Consider the following 7488-nt stretch of genomic DNA (forward strand, 5'->3'; position numbering starts at 1 on the left):
AGGGATATATGAGTAAAAAAGTTAGTTCTATGGTGGTATGCAAGCAAATAGTAATTTTATGGGGGTATTTAAGTAATTTCATGGTTTTGCAGGGGTATGTAAGCAATTTTCCCAAACTAAAACAAAGAATAAACACAAATGTTGTGGACTACTAAAAATAATAACAATGCCCAGTGATAATCTTCATAAATCATCTGGGAAAGTCTATACCTTGGTGAAACAAAGACAAAGTTTGAATAGAAACACAATGACTAGCAAGTCTTGAAGCAATACTGCACAAACTCAAAGGGATAAGATGGATACAGGGAAGGCCATCCTCTCGCAATAAAGATTTGAGATGGTTAAGAGGCAATTCCAATCTCCAGGCATTTATCGAAAATTCATCTTGAACAACAACATAGAGATCTTTGCAGACAATGAACACATGTTGAAACTTAACTTAGTGAAGGACATCACATTGCACGCTAAGGAGAAGGGCTTTGAGTTTTGCATCCAAAGTGGAATTAATGGTAACAGGACAGTAGCCTGCCAAAGAGATAGCATGATTAGCACCAGTAATAGAAAACTCAGAACCTCTAAGAGTAAGGTCCCCGAAATAAAAGGCAGCCGCGAAGAGAAAGGGGCCATTGACAGAGGAGAAATTATAGAGAATTAGGCTTTTACCTTAATAATGCTTAGCAGTAGCAGAATATTCTTGGGTCAAAGCATAAACTTTTCTAGGAATATTAATAAAATATGGCTCTTCATTCCTGAAAAATGACATTACATCTGGTCTTCCAAATATACCAAGCAGTGGCAACCACAACAGATTTACCAAAATTGGATAAAGAGTCATGATTTGTGTTAATTCAAGTACTAGAAATAAAACTATATAGAAATGAAATTCACTTACCCAACAAGCTACATAAGATTTTTTCCCCTACATTTTTGAAACACCAGTCAAATCCCTAATCTCAATAAGAATGGGGCCGGATAATATATTTGAGCTCAAATCCAACACTTTAAGGATTTCCAACAAACCAATTTCTTTATCCAAAGAACAAAGTGTCACTCAGAATGCTGCACAATAACATTATGTTAGAAAATAAACTCTTTGGCTAACTCTACAACTGGAGAAAATTAGTAACAGAAAGCAATGAATGAATTACATACAATTCTTGTGAGAATTGGAGTAAGCCAAGCTCTAGACCCAACAATCCCAAAAAATCTTCAATCGATAAGCTGATATGATGATCTTGCTCCTAATAATGTTTTCTTCTTCTTTCTTTTGTGCATTAAATTATTGGAGATGGGTTCTTGTACATCCTATTTACTGTAGGTAGTCTTAATGATGATAACACTAAGTGTGAACTTGAAGGCCTTGCGACCTAAAAATACAAGTTTACTGGGTAGGCGTTGCAGAATATCTATTTGTTTATGCTTTAGTGCTACTGTTTGATGTGAGAACATATCTCCTTTTTATCTGTTTAATTCTTCTATGTTTAGAGCAACTCAAATTTCAATACCTGTGTGTGATATTATAAATAAAATTTATATTGAATGCTTAGATCCTCTTACTCAATTGGGATTGGTTTCTGATAAGTGCCTAAATATATCATTTTTACTCCTACAACTCATGAGCATTCTCATGCAATTTTATATTATCTTTTGATTTCAATTTGTACATTTGATGTGTTTATTTGAATTCAAGACATCGAAAGATCATATTTGAGAAGACAAACAATTATGGAGCCGTTTCAAAAAAGATTAATGAAGAAATAAAGTGCAAACAAACTTCGAGCGCAAAATAAGCTAAAGACGCAGTCTGTGTGGGCTGTGCACCGGCCGCACAGCACAATCAGAAGGCTGTGCGGCCACTGTGCGAGCTGCACATAGGTCACACAGCACAGGCAAAAGCCTATGCAGCCTGGTGTGCGGCCTGTACACTTGTCGCACAGCCTTCTGGCTGTGCTGTGCTGTGCGACCTCGTATAAGGCCGCACAACAACCCGCACACCTCCACGTTTATATATACCCTTTGTTAGGGTTTTGAGAAAGGAACTTCACCACCATCCTCCTCCAGGTGCACCTTGCTAGATTCTTCACCAAATGAGGCCATTTTGGAGAGCATTTGAAGGAGAGAAGAAGGGGAGAATTAAGAGAACGTCATGGAGCTTGACTGCGCGGATCCGGCTTGCTCTCATCATCACCTTCTAGTTGATATTCAAAGAGGGAGTTCTTTGGTTCTTGTTGCCATGTTTTATATGTATTCCGAGCTTTCTTCTTTTGATATGTCGAACTAGACTCCTAAGGCGACTGGGTTTCCGGTGAACCTTGGGAGGAGACTTTGTATGGATGACACTCTATCTTGTAGTTGAATTTGTGGCTTGTATTGTTGGTTTTAATCTATCATTATCTTGTCTGTTCTACAATGGATGGATTCCATAGAATTGATTATGAATGATACTTGTTTGGCGGGATGGTAGCATGTATTAGGTCTTGTGATGATTAAAGAGGGATTCATTGTGTTAATACAGCGGAGGTTCCGGGTGTTGGTAGCCTCCCACGTGGTTAGGGTTATTTTAGCCGAAAGCGCGCATTAGAATAACCCTAATCAAGGCTCCCTGCCCCCAATGACATCATAAGGGTATCTTTCGGACGGAGGAACCCGTACTTGATTAGGGCTACTTCACGGAGGTTCCGGGGCAGTCGACATTCAAGTCTAGCAGACCAAAGCCAAGCCAACCTTATGCTTTAGTCATATTTGTCATCCGTTCTTAGTCTTCTCCCGGGGAATCCTGACCCTGGGGCCTACCTTTACAATTGGTTTCTTCACTCTTACTTGTGTTCAGGATTGTGTGGTTAGTTTAGTTCATTTTATTTATTTGTCTTATTTTAGTAGCTCCATATTTACAAACAACAACCCTGTTTTAATTGATTAAATAGTGAACACCAAAAAGAAGTAATAGTAGATCCCGGGCCTTGGGAATACAACCCTCTTGTTTTCACACAAGAGGTTATTAGTTGATGACCCATGCACTTGCAACCGGGGAGTCGCGTGCTAGCTTTATAGCTTGTTGCACGACAACTCATTAGTTTCATGTATTGGGTGTTATTGTCTTTGTTAAAGGTGTGGTTATCCTTTATTATCCTTTATTGTTGTGTCTTGCTCTCCCTTTTTATATTGAGTTTGTATTCCAAAGTGTACTTTTTCTTAACAAAGGTGACAATGGACACCTAATAAGAGAGTTGTCAAAAAGACATGCAAGCACAATTGTATACTAATTACAGTGGATAAACAATCCCCTAGAGGCAATATTATGTGGGCCATTGACTCCTTACCACACCTAAGACATACAAGGCAATGACTCCTTACCACACCTAAGATATAATAGTGATCATAACCCCACAATGGTAAATCCTCATTGCCTTACAACCGTGAAGAGATGGTGAAATACGGATCCTCCGAGAAAGAGCCTAGTTAATAGTAGATGAACATTATTGGTTAGTACTCCTACAGTTTTACAGCGTGGGATTTCAACCCTGCTCTACTCACCCACCATTCAAGTGACTTTCCACTAAACTATCTAATCGGGCTCTCCAAAGATTATCAAAATCACAAAAAAATGAGCTAAACCAAACATGAGATTAATCAATTTCATGTGTTAATTGCTTCTCGGCATTGAAGATATGATTACAAATTTTACTGCCAAGAAAATTTAGTATAGATGATTAATTTAAACATTTTTATTTTTATTGTTCATACAGCTCATAATTTATTGTAGTTTTAGGATTAATTTTTTTAACACATTCAATTAAAAGCTAACATAAAGATTAGGGAGTTCTTACAGTTGAATGCTAATTCACATCAACTAAGACAATGTTTGATCATAGGATAATCTGAAGATTTAAGCATCTTTACTAAGTTGTCAATTAGTTGGAAAGTGGTTTATCAAAGGTGAGATTATCTCTTTAGAAATACAGTGGTAGAAACAAGTCAAAATGTAAATTTTTATCTATTCCATCATGCATGTTTTATCTATTCCATTATGTTTTATTTTGAAAAAAATGGATAAAGCATCTATATTAAGAACTAAAAAGAAACAACAAAAACAATCCATTAGCAATGGAGGTTGACAAGGTACAATACAGGAAAAAAAAAACAACAATAACTAACAAAAACAACATGGATATATTGTATTTAAGCCTTAGCCCACAACATTAGAATGTGGGCAAGAGTAGAGACCTCACTCTCTTCTCAGCTAATTGCTCTTCACCTAGGATGGTATTGTGTCCGAGGAACTCCAAACTGCATTTGCCCATTACTGTCGAGCCTTTCAATCTTGCCTTCTTAGTCTCTGGAGTTACATCAAGCCATGATAGAAACATGTAAACAGATTTGGCAATGGCAGATGATGTGATAGAGTATTTGGCATAAAAAATATGTGCATTTCTTTCTAGCCAAATATTTCTTATGATAGTCCTTAAAATGACATGCCCAACCTCTCCCATAGAAGAAGAAATTGGGGTTGCCATCTGTGCCAAAGATCTTGCAGGGATGTCATAGGATACAAAAGAAAAAAGGCTTGAGTGATGAAGTTCCAAATATGCTCAGCCCATGGACCAATAGGAGATGGTTAGCTATTTTGATGTTAGCATGGCAGAAGACTCAAGTATTTATTAGTAGCATGTTATACCTCCTTGCAGCCAGCTTATCCAAGGTCAAGATGTTATTGTTTCTGGCTAACAAATTAAAAATGTTAATGTTCTTAGGATACAAACTCTTCCAGATAACTTTAGTTGTTGCAGACTAAACTCCTTTATGACCTAGGAAACCATAGAATGATTTAACCAAGAAACAACCATTCACTGTAAGATTCCATGATTTTCCATCCTTGAGAGTTGTAGGCGATGGTTCAAGGTTAAGGTCGATCGGCATGTTTTGATCAGTCTCAAACTAATCTGACTGTTTTAAATGTTGTAGCTCCCTCAAGGTGTCTTTTACATCTTGCACATTTAAAATGATATGGCCAAAGATACTTAAGTGCACAATTACCAACCTATTTGTTGTTCTAGAAGAGGTGGTGGCTTCTTCATGAATGATAGGCGAAAGACAAGCTCTAAATGTTAGCAAGAACTAGAGAAGATGATTCCAAAATTAAGACTTCTGTCATGGGGGAAGACAATAAAGATTCCAGGCTAGCACATTTTGATAATAGTTTAAGCGAATTACTTTAGCTCCATACCATGGGGTATTTGTGGGAATTTTACACCACCACTTTCCAAGAACAATAGTGTTTAAATCTTCCAAATTTAGAACACCCCAATCCACCTACTCTTGAGGCATTCATAAGTTCTTCTAGTTTTCCAAACGAACTTTTAGGTGCTCTATGTTAGGACTAGACCAAAGAAAGTCTCTTCTAATTCTGTCAATAGATTTGATCACACAACTAGAAAGTTTATAAATAGACATCTAATGTGACAAGATAGAAGAGAGAAAAAAGGTTGACTAGAGTGAGTCTTCCTCCTATAGATAAAAATTTCAACTTCCATATGGCTAACTTGGATATGATTTTAGCAATCAGCACTTCCCTGTCCTATCTTCTGGGATTTCTTCTTTAGGGTGGTACCCCTAGGCACATTACTGGGAGTTGTGCTTTAGTGCAATTGAGAATATGTGCAAAAGGTTTTTCAGGTAGGTGACTGGGAATTATTGAGACGATGCTAGTTTTGTCAAAATTGATGGCTAACCGTAACATGCCTTTGAATAAATACAGGATGAGTTTTATGCTTATCAGATCCTCAATTCCTCTAGCTATAAGTATTACAAGGATATCGATGTATTGTAGATGGCACATTTTTCCCAAATTTCTTAATCGGACACCATACATCACTCTGGATTCCAATGCATGATTGAACATCATACTGAGAGGAAACTAGGGAAAATCAACCCTGATGATGTGACCTAATAATCTCCTCTTGTGCATACTAAAATTCAGTTCTTCTATGGTAGCAATGTTATCCACAATACAACTCCCTTTGATGAGGCCAGTTTGTGAAACTCCACAAGAGAGTCAATTACTCTACTTAACCAGGAGGCCATGAGTTTTGGTAGGATCTTCAGGGATGTATTGATGAGACTAATCCATGGTAGTCTGACACTCCTTCGGGGTTTTCTTCTTAGGAATGAAGGCTATTCTAGCCTAGTTTATTCTTCCGAAATTAGATGATCCGTCGTAGAAGACTTCACGAAGAGTGAGGTCATGTTCTACTATGTTCCAATACTTCTAAAAAAAACTAGGGGAAATCAATCCGGGCCTAGGGCTTTGTCTGCCCCTAAATCAAAAGTGGATTTTTTTAATTCTTCCTTAGAGAAGGGGGTCTCTAATCGAGATAGATCAATTGGTGGTTTATTTTTTAGCAAGGTGGACCAAGAACATCTACTTTGAGAATCTCGTCTTACCCCAAAATCGATCAGAAAAATGGTTCGTGAAGACTCTACTAATCTCATCAATTTCTTCCACTACTTGGTCTCTATACAAGATACGTGGAATGAGATTTAGATTTCTTCTACTGTTAGCAACAGATCGTGATAATTTGGTGTCTTCATCCACTTCTTTTAATGGTCTTGTCCTTGATCGTTGTTTCCAATAATTCTTCTCTTAGTTGAGGAGGGATCTTTGCTTACATTCTAAATCAATGTCTTATTTTATCTCAAGCTTTTTAAGATTCTGGTCTTCTCTAATCAGATTTAGTGAGTCCAAATCATATAGAAGAGCCAATTTTTCAGTTTGATAGAACTAAAAGTGAATGTTACCCAATCAAGTAGGTTTTCTTTGAGAAAAATGATTTTCTTAGCCAGGACAAAGGCTTTGTAGCCAACCAGTTTGAGTCAAACCACCATTCTCTAACTTAATCTCCTAGATGATCATCTGAGAACCAGGACTACTCAAAACAAAAAATCTTCAGTCTGAAGATGTGGCCTCTAAATTCTAGCCTTAAGAGACCATGATCATAGCCAAGTTTTGGTAAGGTAGTTTGATGTACTCTAGGATAGAATCTTAATCATTAGGGGGTTAACTAAGAAGTGGTCCAACCTAACCCAAGTGGGATCTGATTATACATTAGTCTAAGTAAATTTTCTCCTAAGCAAAGGTAGCTCGAAGAGAATGAGGTCTCTAATTAGATTTGAGAGCAAATGGTGTCTCCTAGATTAGGGATACACTTGTTTTTGTCTTCAAGAGAAAATATGGCATTAAAATCACCAAAAATAACCCAGGGCAAGTGTGTATGACACCGACTAATCTCATTGTAAAAGAAATAATTGAGATGACGTAGATTAGGACCGTAGACATTAGTGCATACCCAGAGTAAGTGATCTAAGAATTTAGTGACTCGACTGAGAGACAGTACGTGCAGCATGAATAACTTTTACTTTATTTAAAACACTAGGAAGTTTTCCCAGCTTAGATTGGAGATTTTAAAATTGTGTGATGAGTTTTGAGGCAAT

This window comes from Dioscorea cayenensis, chromosome 1 (genome assembly GCF_009730915.1).
Source record: "Dioscorea cayenensis subsp. rotundata cultivar TDr96_F1 chromosome 1, TDr96_F1_v2_PseudoChromosome.rev07_lg8_w22 25.fasta, whole genome shotgun sequence".
Lineage (NCBI taxonomy): Eukaryota > Viridiplantae > Streptophyta > Magnoliopsida > Dioscoreales > Dioscoreaceae > Dioscorea > Dioscorea cayenensis.